The sequence below is a fragment of the Panthera onca genome, chromosome B3 (assembly GCF_046562875.1).
Source record: "Panthera onca isolate mPanOnc1 chromosome B3, mPanOnc1 haplotype 2, whole genome shotgun sequence".
Classification (NCBI taxonomy): domain Eukaryota; kingdom Metazoa; phylum Chordata; class Mammalia; order Carnivora; family Felidae; genus Panthera; species Panthera onca.
In genome coordinates, this window is record NC_138344.1 from 133,753,771 (window position 1) to 133,776,847 (window position 23,077).

The 23,077-nt window shown below is 53.6% G+C and overlaps 1 protein-coding gene across 3 annotated transcripts in view; it reads right to left on the reverse strand.

Moving 5' to 3' along the window:
• The window catches only part of GPR68 (G protein-coupled receptor 68), a 33,083-nt gene extending 10,491 nt beyond the window's left edge, over positions 1-22,592 (reverse strand). Inside the window, exon 1 of one of the 3 annotated variants that reach the window (XM_060620556.3) lies at positions 21,855-22,592. The gene's annotated coding sequence lies outside the window, so the exon portion shown is untranslated. Of the gene's footprint in view, positions 1-3,961; positions 6,082-12,328; positions 12,890-21,854 lie in introns of those variants that run through there. The other 2 variants (XM_060620557.3, XM_060620555.3) reach the window with 2 other exon arrangements.
• Between the last annotated feature and the right edge of the window lie 485 nt (positions 22,593-23,077).

Here is a 23,077-nt window from a genome sequence, read left to right on the forward strand (position 1 = left end):
GCATCTGAGTCACCTGGAAGATTTGTTTAAAACAGATTTTTGAGGGGCGCCTCAACTGGTTAAGCGTCCGACTCTTGATTTCGGTTCAGGTTGTGATCTCGCAGTTCATGAGTTCGGGCCCTGTGTCGGGCTCCGTGCTGACAGTGTGGAGCTTGCTTGGGATTCTCTCTTCCTCCCTCTCTGCCCCTCCCTCGCTCATACTCTCTTCTCTCAAAATAAATACATAAACTTAAAAAAAAAAAAAAACCTTATTGAAATTATTGAGCCTTACCTACCAAATGTCTAATCCAGTGGGTCTGAGGTGGGGCTTGAGAATTTGCAATATGCTCCTATGTGGTGTTGGTATGCCAGCCTGCTGACCACACTCTGAGTAGCAAGGCACTCAAAGCTCTAGAAAGTCTGGGATCTGAGTCCTGATAAGGGGCAGGATACGTATCCTGATACCTCGAGTTCCCAAGCTGGGAGGCAGAGGTAGCTGTAAGGGGAACTTAACGACCCAACAGAACCCTTATGGGCAGAACCAGGATGCAGCCTTTGGGAGGTCAACAGCCTGATTCACTCTCTCAAGAAATAGGGACTGGATCTGTCAGGGTTCTTACACCTCATATTTGCAAAATCTTCTGCAGTTTACAGAGCATTTCACCTCTGCCCTCTCACCCATCTTCACTACAGCCCTGTTATTTTCCCCATTTTAGGCAAGAGGACACTGAGGGATGGAGTGGCTTGTCCAAGAGTCCAGTTCCTCTGTGTTCCTCCCACCCTCAGGGAGCCTCCAGTCTCATAAGACAGAACAGCACGCACAAATGACTACCGCTCGAGGCAGCGCACGGTGGTACTGTGAGCCCCCCTCATACTCACGTTTAATTTGGTATGTTCTTTTCACTCCACACACGGCCTCTGTGGGACAGCCTCCCTCTGTGGTTTCAACCCCATCTGCACTCTGACGACTCCAGGCCTCCCACCAGGCGGACAGTGGACGTAATCAGCTTCCCGCTGCCTCACAAGACATGCTCCATGATGAGGCCCAGCCCCCTTCCATCATTTTCTGCACTAACGGCCTCTTGGAAGGGGCATCTCTACCTGTGCAGATGAATGGCCTTTGGCTTCTTCCCTTATCTTCATCCAAAGCATCCAATTAATTACCCAGTTCTACCATTTTCAACTCCTGAATATTTCCCACATCAATCTCTTCCTCTTCATTTCCTACACCAATGCCCTAGATTGACTTGGCCAAGACTTCACCCCCAGCATCGGTACAATGGCCTCCTGTTGGATTTCCTAGCTCCATCTGACCGCCCTTAATGCCATCCTCTAAACCATCCATGCAACCATGCTTTCGTGCATCCATCCATCTGTCCATCCATTCACTTATTCATTCATACAACAGACACTTATTGAGTATCTATTGTATGGAAGGCACTGCCCTAGACACTGTCACTTAGTGAAACTCAAGTTGCTTTTACTCTCATGAGACAGCGGAGAAGACGGGTGAGACCAGCTCCTAAGGAGAGCACAGGACTTTAAGGGAGCTCATGGGAGGTAACCTGACCCAGCCAGAGAGGCCTTCCTGAGCGGCAAGTCAGACTAAGACAGAAGAAGGGGGAAGGGCTACCCAAGCAGAAGGGAGTTTCTGCCTGTGGAAACAATGTGTGCAACAGGCCAAATGTGAGAGAGACAATGGGCACGTTTGGGGAACTGAGAGTAGCTTGGCATGACTGGGTCTAGGTATGAGGAAGCATGGCCGGAGAGGAGACAAGAAGGAGCTACAGAAACTGACAACTAATTAGAAGGGAGGTAGGGGGCAGGGACCCCAGTCAGGGACAAATCTGAGATGTTCCTTAGTGCTTGGTCCTTATAAGCTCTCAAAAATTATTTGTTAGGTGGGTGGATAGGTGAATGGGTGGATAGATGGGTAGGTGGATGAGTAAATGAATGTATGAGGAGGTAGATGGATAAATGAATGAGTGAATGGGTAGACAGATGGATGAATGGGTGGGTGGGTGGGTGGATGAATATGTAAACAGCTAGATGGTGGCGGGTGGCACCTGAGTGGCTCAGTCGGTTGAGCGTCCGACTTCGGCTCAGGTCATGATCTCACAGTTCGTGGGTTTGAGCCCCACATCGGGCTCTGTGCTGACAGCTCAGAGGCTGGAGTCTGCTTCTGATTCTGTGTCTCTCTCTGTCTCTCTCCCTGTCCCCTGCTCACTCTCTGTCTCTCTCTCTCAAATAAACATTAAAAATTTAAAAAAGTATAGCTAGATGGGTGAGGGGTAGACAGATGGATGGGTTAATGGGGAGAGAGATGGATAGATGGGTGACTGGATAGGTAGATGGGTTTGAGGTTGGGTGCTGGGACAGCGGGGTATCATTAATAGAAATAGAAAAGTAAGGAGGAAGGATTACTGGGGTTTCCTCTTCAGAAGCCTGGCATCTGCTCAAGCCTCCAGAGCTGGTCAGAGGGTCCAGCTTTTGCACTCAGGTCTTATCACAGCCAACCTTCCCTTCTACCAGTTCCTGAGGACAGGTACCCCCAGATAGAAACTCCACCTTGCCAGGAGGGTCCCTTCTCTACCTGGTGTCCATAAGAAACTTCCTCCTCAAAAATCAAGGGACACAGTGGATGCAAAAGTGTTCCGTGAATGGGAAAACCTAGATGGAATAGAAGAACCAAGCCACATCGGCCGAGAGGGCTCGACGTGCCAGGCACATTTCCGCACATTCGCTCCCTTTCAATACCACTCTCATCAGTGCTCATTTGACAGGTGAAAAAACTGAAGCTCAGAGCGATGAACCAACCCGCTTAGGATTCCACAGTTACGATGTGGTAGGCTAGGTTTGGAGCTCAGACAGGCCCAAACTCTGTGAACATGAACTCTGTGTCCTGTCCCCTTTCTGTCTATCACGGTGATCCGTGAGCAACCACCCTCCACCCCCAGGCTTCGCCAAGCTCCGGTCCTCAGATGCCACCAGGAGGGCCACCGGGCTTACTCCCGGGCCTGCTCCCCTGCACCCGGCGGATGTCTACCGGGTCACCCATGTCCTCAGCACCCAAAGTGCGCCCAGTCCGTGGTGGCCCGAGGGGCAGGGGGAGGGGCGGAGAATGAACACAAGGAGTCTCTGCATCTACCTCAAACGCTTCACCATCCAGCTAAGAAATCCACGGACTATCCACGACACAACCGACCCCTGAAAGCAAATCTTTCTACAAATGCTCGTCGGCACGGAGAAAGGTCTTCCAGGACCTTAACGACCAAGAAAAATTAGCCCTGAAAGGAAGGAAGCGCCTTTTGACGCAAGCTGAGAGCCTCCTGCACATCCCCAGCCAGAAGGCGGAGGTGCCTGATGCTGGCCTGGAGCCGGTGCATAAACAGTGATCTAATCTGTCGCCGTTTCTTCCGCGTGCTGCACACAGGCACGCACACAGACGGCTACTCACGGAGCCCCGAGCCCACGGAGCAGGGAGTTTCCTGCGCACCCAGCTTCCCTTCCCTTTAGCTGGTCAAACTTCCACCTGCTTTCAGAGGCTGACATTTCCCTCTGGGACGGGAGTAGAAATCAGGCTGCAGGCTTCCTGAGTCCCATCTTGCTCCCAAACAGCCTCACTCGGGCAACAACAACAAGGAGAAAATCTCATTTCTCAAGCCCTTGTCCCTGTTGGGAAGTTCAGTCCCATCTGGGCTCAGGCAGTCGCTCTGGGGCAGGTGGGGCTCGCACTGCTATCCCATTTCACAGAACCTGAAGCCCAGAGAGCCTAAGCCAGTGGCTCAAGTTCACACAGTAAGTCGGGCGAATCTGAATCCAGGACCCAGAACCCAGGCGTCCCGGCACTGATTTGCTGCCTTTTAAGCTCTTCTGACCACAAAGCATAGCAAGGATACATTTGACATTGTAACCAAGCACACAGACATCACACACACACACCTGCATACAGAGAATAAAACTTCCCCGAAGCAATACTTACCCCACTACTTGCGACGCACTCTGATCATTTCTACACTAAATTGATTTCCTGACCCACTAATGAGTCACGATCCTCAGTTTGGAAACAACTGGGCTGATCCCCCGCCTTCTCAGCCTCCAGACCCCGGGAAGGCGATGGTCTCTGACGCCAGGTGAAGAGCAGGCAGGGAGCGGCAGCAAAGGGGGAATCTGGCTCTTCTCTGACTGTCTACTCGGCTGAGCACTGCCCTCAAACCTCAAATAGCCGGGCTTCCTCTGGCCCTGGAGAGTCCCGGGGGAGGAGACGGGACCCACCTTGCCAGGCCTGGTGGAGGGCCCCAAGCAGGCCACTCTGCAGCCAGGACCCGCGCTTCCCCTCCGGAGATTTCCCACAGACCACACCTCCCAGCTCGGTCTAGAAAATCCCAGCTGGAGGCTGCCCGTTCCCGAGCTGAGGCAGAATCATGTGAACTCCGATCCGGTATCAGGCTGGGTGGTTGCCGAGGAACACTTGCCAGCCAAGGATGAGAGCAGGGGGGGACTGCTCCCTCCACCATCCGCATCCTCCAAATTCTTCCAGACCCCAGGGGGGCAGGGAGAGACCTTGCCAGGAATGTGAAAGCCTGAGTTAGGGGCAAGAGTCCTGGGGAGTGGGGTGGGGGTGGGGGGTGCAGGAGGAGCTAACCACACTAATTCTACCCATCAAACCACCTTGAGCACCTACAAGATACCAGGAGAGGAGCTACAGGGTGTCGAACCCCTGCCCCAGGAGTCCTTGCTTGAGCCGTTCAGACAAGCCAATGCTAGAATATGCTGCGGACACCGGCAAGAACGATGGGACGGCCGGCAAGGACAGGGGAAGGGGACTGTTTCCGTCCCCAGCCCCGGGCTGTCACCCTTCAGCGGCAAACAACCAACATCTGGGTCAGTGGGTCGCAACTCACCTAAGAACATACCCGGGGGACTTATAAAAATTAATACTAATGCCCATGCCCTGCCTCAGATGAATTAAATCACCCTTTCTGGCGGTGAGATGCCAGCACCAATGTTTTTCAAAGATCTCAGGACAATTCCAGTGGGCGGCCAGGTAGAGAAGCACTGATGTGGTGGTGGAGGCAAGTTGGATCCTGTTCTGCAGACTGATAGAGCCAGGGCAACGGGGAAGGTTCCAGGCTATGAAGAAGGCAAGCATCGATGTTTTAAAATAGCATGGCCCAGAGCAGAGAGCAAGCACAGGGCTCTGGTTTCACGGGGTCTTCTGTCTCTCAGGAGCATTTACTAAGCTTGGTCAGCACAGCGGGATTGGAAGACCCCCCTGGAGGTTACGCAGCCCAGCCCCCTCATCTTACAGATGGGGACACTCAGACACAGAAGGGCAAAGGCTCTAAACTGGGGCCTTACAGCTAAATGACAGAGCCGTGATTTTCTCAGAACACGCTGGCGACTTCAGACGTCATGCTGTCTTGGCATAGCCTCCTCCCTTTGAAGAACTCTCCTTGGAAGCTGCATCATGGGACACGTTGCTGGGGCCACAAAGCCAACGTCCGCCACGCATGGGGGTCATTGAGAAAGTGCGTTCTCCCTGCCCCGTTGGGTGATCTGTGGGACTCGTCCTCTCTAGAGGGTGAATCGCTGTAGTCTTTTGGGGGGACCGTTTCGGTAGGGGTCTCAGGAAAAACAAATCCCCCTGGGTTGGGCCCGGGCCCTCCGAGCAAATGCTTCTCGACACAGATGTTCTTCCGGAGCCGCGGAAGCGTGGCTGGCGTTTCCTGATGTCACAGGAAGGAATGCGTGGGTGAGGAGGGCAGGGTTGACTTAGTGGTGAATGCCTGACCACCCGGTGGACACACAGGCCAGAGAGAATGTCTCTGGCTCCTTCTGCAGGGGGGCCCGGCCTAATAGGACACGCACACGCAGGGGGCGGGTGGCGCTTTAGTTTTACTCAAGTCAGCTGAGCCCACATCCTCGGAGACACCCACTCAGTAAGAGAAAAAGGAGCCCGTGCTGTGTTCTCCTTTGCTGCCAGGATTTTGTCTTGAACCTAAAACAGGAAAGAAGGCCTAGAAAGCGTGATAACACAAAGCATCAAGCAGGGGCCTGAGGGGCCCTAGGGGCCCCATAACCTCGAGTCGCCCAAACCTCACTAAATAAACCTGTAACTAAGTACAAAGTAATGAGTTTGTAATAAAAATACAGTCTCAAGAGAAGCCCCCGGACTGCCTCCTTGCATTCAGACTTCTGTCCTTAAGCCCAAAGTGATAGTATCTTAGAGCTGCAGCTGAGCAGAACGGGGAGTTTAGTGAAGGGCCAGAATGCCTGAGCTCTGTGGGGTACGGTGACCTCATAGGGGCTGCTAGGGGCCACCTCAGTGTCTCCTTCCATCCTGAAAAGCCACAGGACATAAACTGGACCACGCCTGCCACCTGAATTCACTGTCTCCATCTCTCAGCCCTCAGTGACAGCAGACAGGAAGCCCTGTAGGCCCCCAGTAGAATGGCAGCCCCAGAAGGTTGGACTGAGCCCTGGGAAGACCTGTCTGCCCCCAGCATAAACATCTCCTCCAACAACCTTGGCTCTGAGGGGCTGGCGGACTTTTCTGAGCCACTCTGGAGGCTATTTTGAGGGCAACAGGACCATAGGCAAGAAGGCTCTCGGGCACCCCTGGCTCTTAGAATCCAGACAGCCTGAGACTCATCATAGGGAGGACTTCAGAGTCTGCCCTGAGCTGGTGGCACCATGCAAGCCGTCCAGCACATGGCAGCAATGCCATGGGCACGGGATGAAGGTTAAGAGCAGAGGCTCTGGACCAGACTGTGCAGGTTAGATCCCCGGGCTGCCACTGTCTGGCTATGTGACCTTGAGAAATCGCATACCCTGTGACCACTGGCCTTCTGTGAGAACCAAAGGAGATGAGGTTCAGCCTGGCACTCAGTACGTCCTCCATGTTAGTGAGGATCCAGGGGTGATGAGGATGGTGATGATGGAAGTGACAGGCTAGAAGGTCCTGCCCCATGGTCCGCTTTCCCCTAGAAAGGGTGAAGGGTGGGCAGGCCAACTTGGTGAGGTATTTTTTTATGGTGCACTACCTTATCCCCATGGCTACTCTCCCGATTTGGGGCTGGCTGGGGTAACGACCTCGGAGGCTCCCCGGGGGCTCTGACAAGTACCAGTGTCTTATCATGAGCCATCGGCTGTTTGACACCAGGGACCTTTGCTGACTTGTGTCTTGAAGGCCAGCCTTGGCCTTCCCCAGGCCTTCTATATCAGCGGCACAGGCTGTAAGCAAGGCTGTAAGCACAGGCTTACATCAGGGGAGCTAACACATGGTGCGATATTGTTGCAGGTTCAAAGGTGGCCAGGTGTGAAGTAAGGATGGCTCCAAGGACCAAGGAAAAGAACCAGCAGAGAACCTTCCAGAGCACCTGGCACCACGGCCCTGGTGGGGTCAGAGAAGAAGTGGAGGCAACATAGGGCCAAAGAGCATAGTCCTTGCCATTGTGGAAGCATGTGCTTAGTACCTGGGATGAGCACTTCTCAGATGCTTCCTGTGTTAATGCTGGCACCAACCTTGTGAGCCAGGGTTATCCCTGTCTCGGTCCACGGAGACCCAGCATGCCAGCAACTCGCCCCGAGTCGCATAGCTGGGAAAGAGTAGAGCTGTTTGGCACCAATGACTCTTGACCACTGTATGAATTTCCTGTTGCTGCCAGAACAAAGTACCACCCACTTAGTGGCTTAAGACAACACAAATTTCTTGTCTTAGAGTCTAGTGGTCAGAAGTCTGACATTGGTTTCACTGGTATTGGCAGGCCTGCATTTCTTCCGGAAGGTCTAGGGGAAATCCATTTCTTTGCCTTTTCCAGCTTCTAGAGGCTTCCAGCATTCCTTGGCTTTCGTTTTCCAAGCCAGCAGTGGCGGGTTGAGTTCGTGTCGCACTGCGTCACCGCGGCCTCTGCTCCCAGCCTCACGTCTTCTTCTCTGACTCTGACCCTGCTGCTCCCCTCCTCCATTTTTAAAGACCCTTGCGATCATCCTGGGCCCACCTGGATAATCCAGGACAGTCTCCTTATTTAAAGGTCAGCCCATTAGCAACCTTGATTCTACCTGCTATCTTAATTAATCTCCCTTTGCCGTGTAAGGTAACATACTCACTGTCTCCAGGGACTATGAACTGGACATCATTTGAGGGTCATTATCTCTGCTGACCACACCACCACATCGCACTTATCTAAAACCCTATAGAGCAGTGCTTCTGGAATGTTGGCGTGAATGATGGAGCCATCTGTGAGACGTGGAGCCATCTGTGGTGAGTTGGGATAGAGCCTCTGGGTGCGGATGGGCTTTGAGCTGGTGCCCTGAGAGAAGGGGGTGGGGGGGCGGGTGAGGTGGGCAGAGGTGGCCGAAGTGTGAAGGAAGGGAGAAGGCCCATCACCCTCGCTCTGAGTCCCAACACAGGGCCCACCCACTTCCCGGCCTCTGTTCCCTAGTCTTTCAGGCCCAATCCCGTTTCCCCGGGGAGCTCCAGCAAACCTGCATCAGTATTCCCAGGCCCTGCCCTGGGTCACTGATTGAGAATCACTGAGGGATGAGGTCCAAGAGGCGGCACTTTGAGCAATACCTCTGGGTTTTTCTGACACACGCCAAAGTCCGAGAACCACGGCTTTCAGGCCCAGCTTAATGTGCTGCACACATCCCTCCTTGGGTTCTTTTCATCCTTCCTTGGCCAGCTTGAGGACTGTGACTGCCAGGGAGCTGGGACCGGGGCTCTCCATACAGAAAGAAGGCGGCCAATGAGTTCCAAATGACAAACAGGCACCGGACGAGGGGACACCGGGCGGGTGCTTACATACTCAGAGTTACCGCTACGTGCGAGGCTCTGTGTATCCCACAACATGCCTTGCTGATGCCTTGCAGCAACCCTGGAAGGTAAATATTATCATCCCGGCTTTACCACCGAACACACCAAGGGTCACAGGGCTGGCAGAGCCGGGATTCAAGTCAAGTCTAAATCCACTGTATTTTTGGGCCCCTGGGGGGCTTAGTCGGTTAAGCATCTGACTTCATCTCAGGTCACCATCTCACGGTTCATGAGTCCAAGTGCTGTACTGGGTGAGCTCAACCCCCGCTTCAGGTGAACACATGCCCGGCTTCGAGCAAGCCCTGCTTCTCTCTCTCTCTCTCTCTGCCCCTCACTCACTTGCGCCCTCTCTCTCTCTCTCTCTCTCTCACACACACACACACACACACACACACACAAAGAAAGAAAAAGATTCATTCCCTCTCTTTCTGCCCCTCTCCCCCATTTGCACTCTTTTTCCAAAATTAAAAAAACCATATAAATAAAATATTTAAAAAATAAATTCATTGTATTCTAGTAACTATCAATGCAGTGCATGGGAATCTGTATGATTATGTGCTAATGCCCACCTCCACCTCCAGACAGTAAGCCCGTGCGGAAGGAGGAGCCGGGTCTGTTCTGTTCTCTCTTAGGGAGAAGGTGGTTTGGCCCAAAATAAACGCACAACAGAAATGTGTTGAATGCTTGAATGAATAAATGAATCTAAAATCCGTTTCTTTCTGCAGCCCAGTGTGGCTGAAATTGAAGTCAGGAGCTAAGAGACTGGGGCAGGCCACAGGAAGAGGGTTGGTTTCGACTCTGAAGACACTGGTGGGTGGCCACGTGTGAGAATGCATCACGGTGGAAACCTACTGCCGAAAGAGAGACGTTGGTCTCTCTTTGGAGAGTCTGTGGTCTTTCTGAGAAGGTCTCAGCCGTCTGGGACATCCTTCCTGCTTGGAGCCAAAGCACAAAACCACAGACCTGAAGGTTGCCATGGCGACTCCTAGGGCCTGCTGCCCTCTCTGGCCTCCTGCCTCCCCACCCCCCGGGGCTCCAACCCATCAGTTAATAACCTAATAATGTAGGACAACAGTCACTCCCCAAGCACCCAAGCAGCAACCCTCATGAAAAACAAACAGATTTCTCCAGGGAACTGAGCGCTACATAGATGTTCATTATACTCAGCCTGGGCCACCTGCTAGAATCTACTTTTCTGAATCCAAATTATCCCCTGCCTGGCTTCTCCCTCTGGTTTTAAAGACAAGGGGCTAGCAGAGAGGTTCCCGGGAAACAGATCCTAGAGAAGCCACTGTATAGGAGGCCTGCTCCCTCATTCCGGAACCAGGCCCCAAGAAAGTGACCGTGACCGAAACAGGCTCTGTGATAAGGCCCTCGTTATGGATATCTGGATCTCTGCTGGTCTTCTCCTTTGCGAGGATGAATTAATTTGTCACCATGGCACCCAGAAAAAATTAAAAAAAGACTTTCAAGTTGTGGTACAGTCAAGATAGTTGGAAATCGTTTGATGCTTTTTTCATTGAGAGATGGAGTCTAAGTCCCCTCCCCCTTGAATGGTGGTGGTCTCTGTGGCTACATGGTCAGTAGAATGAAGTGGAAACACACTGTGCTGGTTTCTGAGTCCACGGCTGAAGAGACTATAAACCCCCATTTCCTATCACTTGGGAGAGTTGCTCTTGAAACCTGGGCGCCATGTCATGGGGAGGCCCAAGCAGCCTCTTGGAGTGGCCCCATTGAGAGGAACCAAGACCCTAGCCCCAGTCCCAGCTGGCAGCCAGGATCACACAAGTGTGTGATCTCAGAAGAAGATTCTCTGGCGCCAGCTCGGCCGTATCAGCTGACGCAATAAGGAGCAGAGATAAGCCACGCCCACCAAACCCTGCCCAAATCACAGCTTCCTGAGCAAAATAGCTGAGTACTGTTATTTTAAGCCATTATCTTTAAACTGGTGTGTTAGGCAGCAGTAAAAACTGGAACACAAGTATTCTTTTTCTCCAAAATCAGGTGAGGGCTTATCATGTGCTGGTTTCACTCATATGGTTATTTTAACTTTTATAACAACTTTGTGAGGTGGATATAATAATCTCCATTTTTCCCACGACATACTAAAGCTCAGAGAGGTAAGGTATCTTGTTTGAGACCGGCCAGCTAGGAAAGATAAAACCCGCTTTCTACCGTTTCCCTGAGTCTTCTCTCCCTATGGTGTGTGAGCTGTACCCAGAAGGGTGCAACCTGACGGTAATAATAAGACTCCTAGCTAACACTCAGGGGCTCTGCAAGGCTTTCAAGGCGAGATCTTCTCCAGTATGATCTCGTAACACCCTAGGGAGTAGGCTCAACTATCATGCCCATTTCGTAGAAAATCACACGGAGGCTTAAAAAGAGGGTAGCTGATTTGCTAAGGTGATCGCTCTCCTAAGAGTAAGAGCTGAGATTTGCACTCCCGTCATCTCGCTCTGGAACTGAGCTCTCATTATAGCATCCACACTGTTCCAGCCCGGCATCCCCTGTTAAGCTTGGGAATCCTTTTTCCACCATCCTCTCTTTGGAAGCTTACCTGCGGGGAGAACAACATAATCTCACCATCTCAGATCTGTAACATTCTCACATCTCTTTTGTCCTCACTAAAGTAGTTATTTCCATTTGACAGGGGCCCAGCCACAGGAAGTGACCTGCCTCTGGCTCCAAATCAGTGCTCCCTCCTCTTTTTCTCCTCTTGAATCCCAAAGTGTCTTCCTGTGCCTTTTGGCCAACGCGTCACTGTTCTCCAGCTTGAGGAGTACCCGGGCCCACGGATTGCCAGGCAGGTGGCCTTGCCAACCTCAACCGGGCACTCCTTCGGCCAATCGCAGACAAGCTTTCCCTGTGCCGGACACCTGCCCTTCACGTAAAAGACACCGCGCAGGCCTGGGGGAAGGAAGGGAAAGCCTGGCCCACGCTGAATCTTGGGTCCCCTGTGCTGCCGAGCTCTGGGAAAAGAAGGGTTAGCTGTGTGTGTGTGTGTGTGTGTGTGTGTGTTAATTACCAGGTGGCCACAGAGCCAGCCGAGGGGGTGGCTGCTAACCCAGGCAGCTACCGCGGGAGGAGACACTCTACCGCGGAGAGGGGCCGGGACGCGCCGGCGCTCAGGGGCAGACACCAGGCCAGGCGGGGCCTGGCCGCAGCCACGTCTGCCCGTACTGCTCGCCCAGGGCGCGCCCGCACTTGGCCACCTCCGCCCCGCCCGGCGCGCGCACACCCGGCCGCTCCCGCACGTGCCCGCCCCGCGCTCTGCCCCCCGCCCCCCCATCCCCCGCGCACACGAGGTCGCTCCCACGCTTGGTGGCTGCGCTCCGCGCACGCACAGGTGGCCCGAAGCGTCATCGCGCGCTCGTGGGGCCGCTTCGGCGAAGGCGGGGAACTGGCTGCCAGTGCCCAGGACGCGGCCGCTGTCCGCAAGCAGTTTGCGGGCGCGCCAGGGACCCCAAGACCTTGGCGAGAGGAAGAGGCCCAGCTTGGGGGGGGGGGGCGCAACGGGGGTGGGGGACCTACCTGCGCGGTGAAGGGCCCGCGTGTGGGTCGCAGTCACCCCGCGCGTTGTCGGCGCCCCCTCCTAGGGCCGACGCCCAGCAAGCAGGGTGGGCACTGCTGGCAGGGGTGGTCTGGGAACACTGGCGGGTCCACTTCCTGGCCGGGCCCTCCTCCTCCTCGTTGTGCCCTGATTTCCTCTATCCTCTCCCCCTTTCCCGCTCCTGACGGTCGGGCACACCCAGCCCTGCCGGGTCCTTACCCAGCCTTTCTGACCGCAGGCCACAGGCTAGGCGCCTGCCAGGAGGAACCGCAGTGGCTCAGACCTGTCCTAGAGGCACAGCACTCCCCACCCACTACAACCGTGTCCCCGGAACAGACTCTGGGTGGCCAGGGTGGGCCAGACTGGTCTTGGCTGCAGAAGGACAAGGTTCCTTCTCCAGCCACATCCCTGGGGAAGCTGAGAGAAGAGTCCATGAAGCGACCTTCCTGTACTTTGCGGGTCCTTATCCTCAGCGCCAGCACATCGGTAGCCGCTCAGTAAATGCGGTACCGCGTTGCCGCCCTGAGCCTCTCGGCACCTCCCCTGGCACCTCCCCTGACCTCAGCGGGGCGCCCCCCTCCAGGAGTCTGCACTTAGGTTTGCTGCTTCCTGGATTCCGGTGCTGGTGCTTCCCAGGGCCTGAGTGTGCCTGAGTCACAACACAGACCTCCTGCTGTGGAGGTCAAGGAGGGAAGTCGAGGAGGCAGTCAGTCTCCCCCTCTGCCCCTCGGGCTCAGGGATAACAGCAAAAACAGCAGCCAGGGCTTGTGGTATTGTGCCAAGGGCTTAGATGACCCTATTAGGTACATAGTATTATCACCCCCATTTTGCACATGGGGGAATAAGGGACAGAAAGGTCAAGTAATGAGCCCAAGGTCACACGGGTAATAAGTGGAGGCAGTGGGTTTCAAACTCAGGCAGGTGAGCCCAGAGCCAGCAGTCTGTGCCAAGCCAGCCTTAGCTGTTCCCTCAGCACCTCTGCTCCTTCACATCAACTCCTGTGTCCCCCTCCACCCACAAGAACTCCTGTCCCCATCTTCTGAACTCCAGCCCCAGTTTTAAGACCCAGAAGTCACTTCTGCTACCAGGCCTTGACAACTGTTCCAGGCAATTTGTGCTCTGCTCCCCTGACCCCTTCTCAGCGTCTTTTGCACCGTCCACGGGGGTCATTGGCGCACAGACGTCTCTCTGTAGGACTCTCACTCCCGGCCCAGCGCCTGGCTCAGAGGACGGCACCCCATTCCTATTTGTGAACTGAGTGTCTGGGAATGGTCACTGCGGGAGTCTGCAGACTTGTGCCATTGGTCATTAGGACCGGCGGTCAGGGGTTAGGACTGAGGGCAGTCAGAGAGCAGGCAGGGGACGTAAAGAGATGGAGAGATATCTCACCTTCTGCTAACCCCTCTGGGTGGCTCAAAGCTGCTCACTTTGTGACCTGGCCCCTAGGGGAGTCTCTGGAGGGAGATGGACAGTGAACAAGAGGGCAGAGGACACCTCAGCAGGAAAGGCAGGGGAAGCAGAGGCTGGATGGGGCCCCTGGTGCGACATCTTCCTCCTTCTTGCAACATCTTCACACATGGAGTTTTCTGGATTAACTATTCAGGCCATAAAAATGCACATATGCTTTTCAAAAGTTGCCAGGCTGAGAGTACTTGTTAAAGAGTATGCCTTCCAGGGGCACCCTGGGCGGCTCAGTGGGTTAGGTGTCTGACTCTTGATTTCGGCTCAGGTCATGATTTCCTGGTTAGTGAGATCGAGTCTCACATCTGATATTGCGGAGCCTGCTTGGGATTCTGTCTCTCTCTCTCTCTCTCTGCCTGTTCCCCACGCGTGCGTGTGCGTGCACTCTCTCTCTCAAAATAAATAGATAAATTTTAAAAAAAAGTTTGCCTTCCAAAACCAGTGTCTGAATTAGAGTCCTAGCTCTGCTACCTATCAGTAGGGTGACCTTGGAGAAGTCCCTTAACCTCTCTGTGCCTAGCTCTTCACGTGCGAAATGGGGACACCCCTTCAAAAGGGGGTTGAAACGATTTCACAATTAAATCAGGCAAAGCCCTTAGCTCGACACCCAGCAGATATTAGGGTTCGGTAGATGTTAGCTGTTATTATTGTCTCCTCCCAATACCCTCTTCTACACGGCTCTTGTCTTTTGAATGCTTACTGTCCTTAGTGCCTATGCACGCTGCTCTCTTTGAATTCCAAGTAGTTTTATTCTCTCCAATTTACAGATCAGGAAGCTGAGATTCAGTGAATTACCTGAGGCCACTCGGTTCTGAGTGTCTGAAGCAGGACTTGAGAGAGTCTTAAGGGAAGCTGTTCTTGCAGCAATCGTGTCCCGTCCCCCAGGAAAGGAGTGGGGTGTTCTAAAGCCCATCGTCAGTTGCCAGATGCAGGATTCTGGCTTCCAGGGGTACAAACCGCGCATGCCATGTGGAAAGGTTATTACCAAGGGAATCCTGTCCGGGCTGCCACGACGCACGGTTCCGGGGGGCCCATACACACTGGAACCGACCGGATGGTGTCCCCTGGAGTTGGAACGGTGTGGCAGTGTCTGGTGGCCCTCTCTCCCTGCCTTTTTCTAGCACACAGTCTCTGCTTACAGACCTCCAAACACAGAACCTCTCACGAGGATAAATACTCTTCGATTAAAGCAAAGCTCTGTTTGGATTCATGCTTTAGTCTTTAGAGACCAAACAGCATGGCACCTATACTACTCACTGAAAGATCCAGAATCGGCCTGTGGAAGATGGGGTTGGCATCTCTGGCTGTGCTCTCCCTAAGAAGATGCTAGATTTGGGGAAGCAAAGAGATTCGTCGCCCTGCCTGCAACGTCAGCTTCTGGCTCGACTTCTGCCCTTTCTTGATGTCAAGCTGCCCAGTCATTGGCAGGAGCAGTAGAATTTGTTGTTTTGTAAACAAAACCTGGCACTGGCCTTGCAAACAACCTACAGCTCACCATGTTAAAATGAAGCATGCATTGTTTTCCAGAACCTTCCTGGTCCCAGGGAATGGCAAATTACGGCCCATGGAATGCTGATCTGAGACACCGCGCTAATAACCATCTTCCTTGCCCACAGCAATCATCTCCCACAATGGGCTGGACTCCGGAGACGTGGTCAGAATTTCTCCATACCTGGCATAAGTGACGTTCACGTCCATTTCTTTTCCAGTCTCTCATGGGATTTCGGTCTCGGCATTTGCATTTTCCCAGTGTCTGGGTTAGGGAGGCCGCTGAAGGGCCCGGAAATGGCAGCTGATGGGATGGTTGAAAGGGATTGTTTCCCGAGGGCCAGAAAAGTGCCGAGGACTTTTTATCGGCCCGTCCAGATCCACTGTCTACCCGTCTCCATCCTGCTCCCTGGATCGGATCACCGGCCTCCCTTGCCCTCTGGCTTCTGTTGGGTTTGGCCAATGGGAAGCACTAACTGGGATCGGAAGATGGCAAGAGAGTGAGGAGGAGGGAGTATTTATCCCCCTGCCAGGGTAGCTTCAGGTTGGCTGCTTCCTTTTAGCTCCTGCCGGAGTCCCTGTCCTACTCTGCTCTTCCTCTGCCCCCTCCAGCCTGGGGCAGTGACGACGCCAGGCCCAGGGTGCTGCAGACTCCTGCGCTGGTTCCCTTAACTCTATCCCCACATCATTAAAAACCGTCCCCTGTATTAACCTCTCCTCGGTCACCCTGCTTGACCTTGCGTCCGCTTCCTGCCAAGACCCTGAGTGACACAAAAGTGCACAGGCCAGATGCGTCTTCACTGCAAACTCACACTAATGGAAGAATATGCGCATATTTAGAATGTGCACAGATTATCTACTTTAAAAAAATTACTGTTTTTCCAGTTCGTTCTTCCAATGAGCACAGCTGGCCAGCCTCAGAGGAAATCTGTCTTTATCCCCTGAAGGAGTCCCTGCTTCCTCACTCTGCTACGTCAATAGCACATGGCTGCCTCTTGCAGATTCCCCTGCCCTGTGCTGCCTGTGGCTGTGAGCTTCCTGGCTATTCACTTGGGTATGTGTGACTCTCCTTTTGAGAAATGTTTGTCACTGCGGAGTCATGCTCCTGCCAGGACAGTTTCAAGCAGCAAGAAGCTGGTTTTTCTGTGAATTATCTTTTCTGGCATCAACCACACTCCGGCAGGGCCTGAACTGATTAATTAGACTGACCTGATTAATACGACGTTGTTTCCGCTCCCACTCAGACAATCCCCAGGCTCTCAGACGGAGTGTGACTAATGGAGCCACCCAAAGGCAGGAAACTCTGAGGCTGGTGGAGAAGACAGCACAAGTCCAGCTGAAGTGCAAGCACACACATCTGGAGAGCTGGGGAACCCATGTCGCATGCCAGGCTACAGACTCCCGGCGGAGGCCTTCAGGCTGGGCTTGCTCAGGCTTGGGGGCTGGGAGAGGGGGTAGCATCTGAATGTCCGGGTTCAAATCCCAAACCTGTTGCTTTCTAGTTGGGAGAACTCTGGCAAGTTATGCGGCCTCCCTGTGCCTGTTTTTTTTTTTTTTTTTTTTTTTTTTTAAATGGGGCAATGGGATGCCTAGGTGGCTCAGTCGGTTAAGCATCCAACTCTTGATTTCTGCTCAGGTCATGATCTCATGGTTTGTGGGTTCTGGGGCTGCATCAAGCTCTGTGACAGTGCAGAGCCTGCTTGGGATTCTCTCTACCCCTCTCTCCCTCTGCCCCAACCCTGCTTACTCTAAATAATAAATAAATAAATAAATAAATAAATAAATAAATAAATAAATAAAATGGGGGTGATAAAAAAGATTGGTGTGAGGATGAAATATAAAAGTGTTCTCAAGAAATGTGTTGTCACAGGGGCACCTGAATGGCTCACCCGGTTGAGTGTCTGACTTCAGCTCAGTTCCTGATCTCATGGTTCATGGGTTTGAGCCCTGCATTGAGCTCTGTGCTGACAGCTCGGAGCCTGGAGTCTGCTTCGGATTCTGTGTCTCCTCTCTCTCTGCCCCTCCCCGCCACCACGACCTGTGCTCTGTCTCTTTCTGTATCTCAAAGATAAATAAACATTAAAAATTAAAAAAAAAAAAAAAGAAATATATTGTCATAGAAACGAGGGGCCCAGCCTAGCAAGTGCAAAGAGGGCAGGTTATGCTGGGAAGGCACAAAAGGGGCTTGGCCAACTGAAATACAGGGAGTCAGGCTGGGACTGTTCAGCCAGCCTTGACCAGCCTCTGCCTTGGTTCTCCTGTTCATGGAGAATGGACTGAATCTTCATACTGGCTGTGTGACCTTGAACAGTCACATGACCGCTCTCTGCCCCAGTTGCCTTATCTGTGAAATGGGGATAATAACAGTACCTCATAGGGTTGTTGTATTAAATGAGTTACTGAGTATAAAACTCTTGGAAATATGCCTGCCCCTAGTGGGCGCTCAATAAATGTTAGGGCACCCCTCTTCACCGAGTGCCTGTGGAAGGCTTCCGTGTTCTCCTCTGGCTCAGATATACAGGCTTCTTTGTAATGGCGAGCTGGGGAAATGTGGTTTCGTTTCTTTGGTTTGTTGTATAAGACTTGCCTTCTATGGGGCTTGTATGCCTGGGGGAGGGGTGTGGGGGGAGGGCAGAGGTGAATTTGACTGGTACTTGGCACCAGGGCCACCTGCCTGGAGCCCCTAAAAAGAACCATCGGAAGCTCCCTGCAGCTCCCCGAGATAGGCTTAGGTACCCCTAATGGGGTGAGAGAGGGCTGAAATGGGAGGGGACTGGCCAGAGATGGGGCCTCACCCAGAAAATCTCGGTGAAAACTCTCCCTCTCCTGTTGTTGGGCTTCAGACCTTGCCTGGCCTCTCGCAGGCTGCTGGCTGGTATCTTGGAGGTGAGAATGGTGACAGGGAGGGAGTGTAGCCCCAAGGTCAGGAGGATGCACCAGAGCCAGACTGCGTGGGTTCAAATCCCAGCTCTGCCACTTGCCAAGTTATTTAACCTCCCAGTGCCTGACCTGTACCGTGAAGGTGGTAACTATGGCACCTACCTCAGAGTGCTGGGTGATGCGTTCAGAACGGTCTGTGGCCCGAGTAAGTGTTCAGTAAATGTCAATTATTATTACTATACCACCAGCCACAGTGCCCTCTGACCACCAGGGACAGCGATTACGGCAGCCAGAATAATGCCCCTCCTCAAAGATGTCCGTGTCCTGATCCCTGGAACCTGTGACTGTGTTGCCCTTTTATGGCAAAAGGGACTTGGCAGGTGTGATTAATTTAAGGATCTCAAGATGGGGAGAGTATCCTGGAATTTCCACAGGTAGGAAAGACGCAACCAGCCCTTGTTGGTTTTGAACATGGGAGTTGACCACCAGCCAAGAAATGCAGGCAGCCTCTACAAGGTTTCTAGAAACTGAAAAAGGAAATGAGACCCATTTCTGACCTCAAGGATTGCAAGACTAAATTTGCGTTGTTTTAAGCCACCAAGCTTGTAGTAATTTGTTACAGCAGCAGCAGGGAACTCATACAGCTGCCGAGACCCGACTCAGCTGCATCCCTGAGGGAAGAACCACGCTGACTCACTCCACAGTAGACATGAAGCATCTGTGACGTCACCCACTCTGCTTGTCCCGTGCAGGTGTGGGGAACACCTTGGACCATGGAACTGAATTTCCTCTGGGCACAGGCACTGCCAGGGATTGAATACAAAAGGGCAGGACACATCCCGGTGGGCTCAGTGGGTTGAAAAGGCCTCCTGGAAAATCTAGACCCTCAGGTGGGCCTTGAAGGATGAAAAGTGTGGGGTTTGGACAGGGAAGAGGAGGAGGAGGAAGGAAAGGCATTGTGGGAAGAGGCCCAGGGGGACCGAAGTCAAGGAGGTCAACACAGTCATTCAATCATTACTCATTCATCTTCCTATTCAGCGCTTGTGCTCCAGGCCCTGTGGGGGATAGATACCTGGATAGTAAGTGACTGAGACAGACCTGGCAGGGGTTCTTATGGGACTTACAGTGGGAATAGAAGCCAATATCCCATTATAGTAAAGCATATAACAACCCTTACAGCAGGACGAGTACAGCTTGTTAAGGAAGCACATCTGGGTGGGCTTCCTGGAGGAAGTGGCCCTTCCAGGATAGGTAAACTGAAGGCTTGTTCCGTATCACTTCAGGCTCTATGTGGTGCTCTGTACTCTCAGCAGGTGCTGACTGAGAGTAGTTTAGCCATATATTTTATTATTCACTATCCAATTCTTTCTTTTTAAAAAAAAAAGTTTTATTTATTTTGAGAGAGAGAAAGAGAGCACAAGACGGAGAGGAACACAGAAAGAGGCAGAGAATCCCAAGCAGGATCCACACCCTCAGGGCAGAACCCGATGATCAGGGCTTGAACTCACGAACTGTGACATCATGACCCGAGCTGAAATCAAGAGTCAGATGCTTAACTGGCTGAGCCACCAGGCACCTCTAGCTAATTCTCCCTTAGCTCGTCTTCCTGCACTAAGGAGAAAGTCTCAGCTGGGTGTTAGTGTGTCTTGAATTCTTTAATTCTTATTAATCTCGCTTTGTAACCTGGAGAGCTAGACTCAGGTGTGCTATGCAGGCAACAGGTGCCCATTGAAGTCTAACAACACTTCTTGGTTTTCCTTGTTTTTATTGGTTTAATTACCTTCATTTTGTGGCAGAGGGTACTGGTTTTCCACTTCTGCGAGCGGAACACAATTTCCTTTGAAAAAGAACTGTACGTAAGTGGATGGAACCGTAAGTCAGTGAGGGGTTCTCCCTCCTATCCCGGAGTTGACCACTGGGGTCCAGCTGAACACCAAGAGGGGCACACAGTGTGTGCCCGGGGCAGCGACGGGCCTGACTCCTTAGAACTTCCAGATCCTATTCTGGGCTGTGTGCGGTGCTGGGGACAGTGAGTGGAAACTGGGTGGCCACTGAGAGGCTGAGATTCTCTAAGAGGATTCTCGTGGAGGGGGGCGGGGCTGCTACAAGGAGAGGAGCCTGGGGTCCATCTGCTAAGGCAGGGGGCACAGTAAACTGCTCAGTGTGCCTTTTTGGACGGGAAGAAAAGAAGCCTGGAGAGGAGCAGGAGACAGCCAGGGGACAGTGAGTGGCCTGCATGCCGTCCTCCACTTGTCATGCAGGCTTGTGTGGCTAAGTGGATGTGAGGGGAGGAGCTGAGCTCCCGGGGGGCCAGCTGGTGGGGCAGGAACCAGGGTGAGGGGCAGGAGGAGACGGTGCTAGAGCCAAGATGCCCATGGGATCTGGACCGAGGGGGAGGCTCAGGGGACCTCTGGGTAACTTTTTGCCTTGTGCCCCCGAAAGAGCCACTCAGGGGCCATCCGGGCCAGTGCGGGCTGGCCAGAGAGAAGAGATGACCAACAGAGAAAAGTTTCTATTTCCTGAATAGAGGTTCTGCAATCCAGTTTCCAAAGTAAAATCAAGAAAAATGTTATGTATATACTAACATGGAACTAGAGTGGCTGAGTTTTTGAAACTGACTTAGGAGGGAAAGCTGGGAGTGATACGGCAATGACAATACTCTGAGAGCAGCTATGATCACAGGATGAAGGGCAGGAGGGCCATACTGTGGGAGCCCAAGGTGCCAGAGCATCTGATCAAGAGGACAGCAGTCAAGGTGGCCTTCCTGGAAGAGGTGACTTCTAAACTGAAACCCACAAGGGGGCAGGAGCATCCTGGAATTCCTCCCAGTGACTGGTGTTTATGATGCTGTGGCTACAGAAGGGGTCCTTTGAGTATTGATGGTGGGGGGCTTAAGAATTTCTCACTAGTCCAAGGGTATATTGCTGGTGGCGAGTGCCCCCTTAGATTCTGATCGTTTGGGGCAGGAAAGAGAAACAAGGTGGATCTGTCTCTCCAGCTAGAGTGTGAGTTGTACTGGCAGGGGGGCGGGGACCAGCTCCCTCCATGTGGGGCTGCTGAATGGGCCATAGGGAATGGATGGGGGAAGAGCGGAGACAGACAGTGGAGATGCTCCTGGAGAAGCACCAGGCACCAGCAGGCACTCGGGAGACGTTAGTTTGCCCCCTCCTCCCCGCCCCCCCGCCCCCCCCCCCCCCATCAGGAAAGTCTCCAGTCTGGGACCGGGTCCTTGGACTTCGCCCACGGCGCACTTCCTTGGGCCTTAGCTGCACTTATGCAGGGTCAGGGTGTGTGTCCCGGGGACCTGGATGGTGTTGGACTTTTGAAATCTGCGGGGACCGTGGGGGCCCTGGGCAGGGCGGCCCCCTCCGGCCCTCTGCACCCCCAAACGCCCCTCTCGTGACACACCTTCTCGTGATAGGTCCCTGGGCCCCCAAAGCACTATCAGTGTGGACCTTGGGATGACACGGACCTACTTCCCAGCCCTTCTCCTCCTCCTCCTCCACTCCCAGCTAAGGCCTTTATCTGGAGACTGGATTTTGAATTTTCCGCCGCAGGAGATGTCAGGGAGCCGGCCTTGCTGAAGGTCCGTGCTCCCCTGGGCCGGGCCGCCGTCATCCGCGCGCTGCCTGCCCCGCCGTCCCGGCCCAACCCCGCGCTGCCCCGGGGCGCACTCACCTCTCTCGGGTCCCGGGCGCAGGAGGCCGGATCGCGGCGGGCGGGAGCGGAGGGACGCGCGGGCGGCGGGGACCGGGCGGGGACGGGCCGGGGACAGGCCGGGGACGAGGTGCGGGCGGCCCTGCGCACCGGCTCCAGCTCGCGCGCCGCCTCGCCGCGGGAGGAGGTGGAGGGGGCGGAGGCTCCCGGCGGGCGCCGAGCAGCCGCCCCAGGGATCCGGGGAGGGTGCGGCTTCCAGAACCATTGCTCTCCCGCGGGGAGCGCCGAGGGGCCCAGGGGTTTCCTCCCGGCTCTTTATTGGGGGTCTCTTGGAGGAGAGGATTTGGGGAGCAGGTGGCCGGCTTTGCCTCTGCCAGCTCTCACACTGCGCCAGGTGACCCCCGTAATCTTCACCTCAGTGGGCTGGGCCAAGAAGCCTGGAAAGGGGAGGACGGGTCTGAGCGCTGCCATGATCCCTCCTCACCCCTCCCCAGCACGTGCCAGGCCTGCCCGGCGCCCGGGGCTCCTGCCTGACTTCACGTCGTTCACTGCTCCGTTTTACAGACGCAGAGGTCGCGGGCTTTCCTCGGGCCCACTCTTTCCCTCTACCTGGGGCAGAAGGGCAAGGAGGGGCGATGGGAGGAGACCCAGAAGCCCGGGTCTGAGCTTTCAGCCTCCAGCGATGGCTCCCTGTGCCCTGTGCAGGAAGAACACTGCGCCACCCACACCAACACGGAGTAGGCGGTCAGCTCTTCACAGCTTCCTCCCTCTTTGGTCTTCTTCGGTTCTCAATTCTGTCTCTGCTTTTTCAGCCCATCTCTAAAAAGGTGGTGCTCCCAGGAGCGTGCAGGAATTTTGCAAGCCAGTTGATAAACAGTCATCACTAAAAATTAACTTATTTTAATTAACATTAATTTAATTATGTTAATTTAGTAGGGCCACCTGGGTGGCTCAGCCGGTTTAAGCATCGGACTTCAGCTCAGGTCATGATCTCACGGTTCATGGGTTCTAGCCCCGCGTGGGGCTCTGTGCTGACAGCTCAGAGCCTGGAGCCTGCTTTGGATTCTGTGTCTCCGTCTCTCTCTGCTCCTCCCCCACTCATATTCTGTCTCTCTCTCTCAAAAATAAATAATATTAAAAAAAATTAACTTCTGTAAACCTTTGATTAAATACTGTATTTTTTTAAATGTTTATTTATTTTTGAGACAGAGAGAGACAGAGCATGAGTGGGGGAGGAGCAGAGA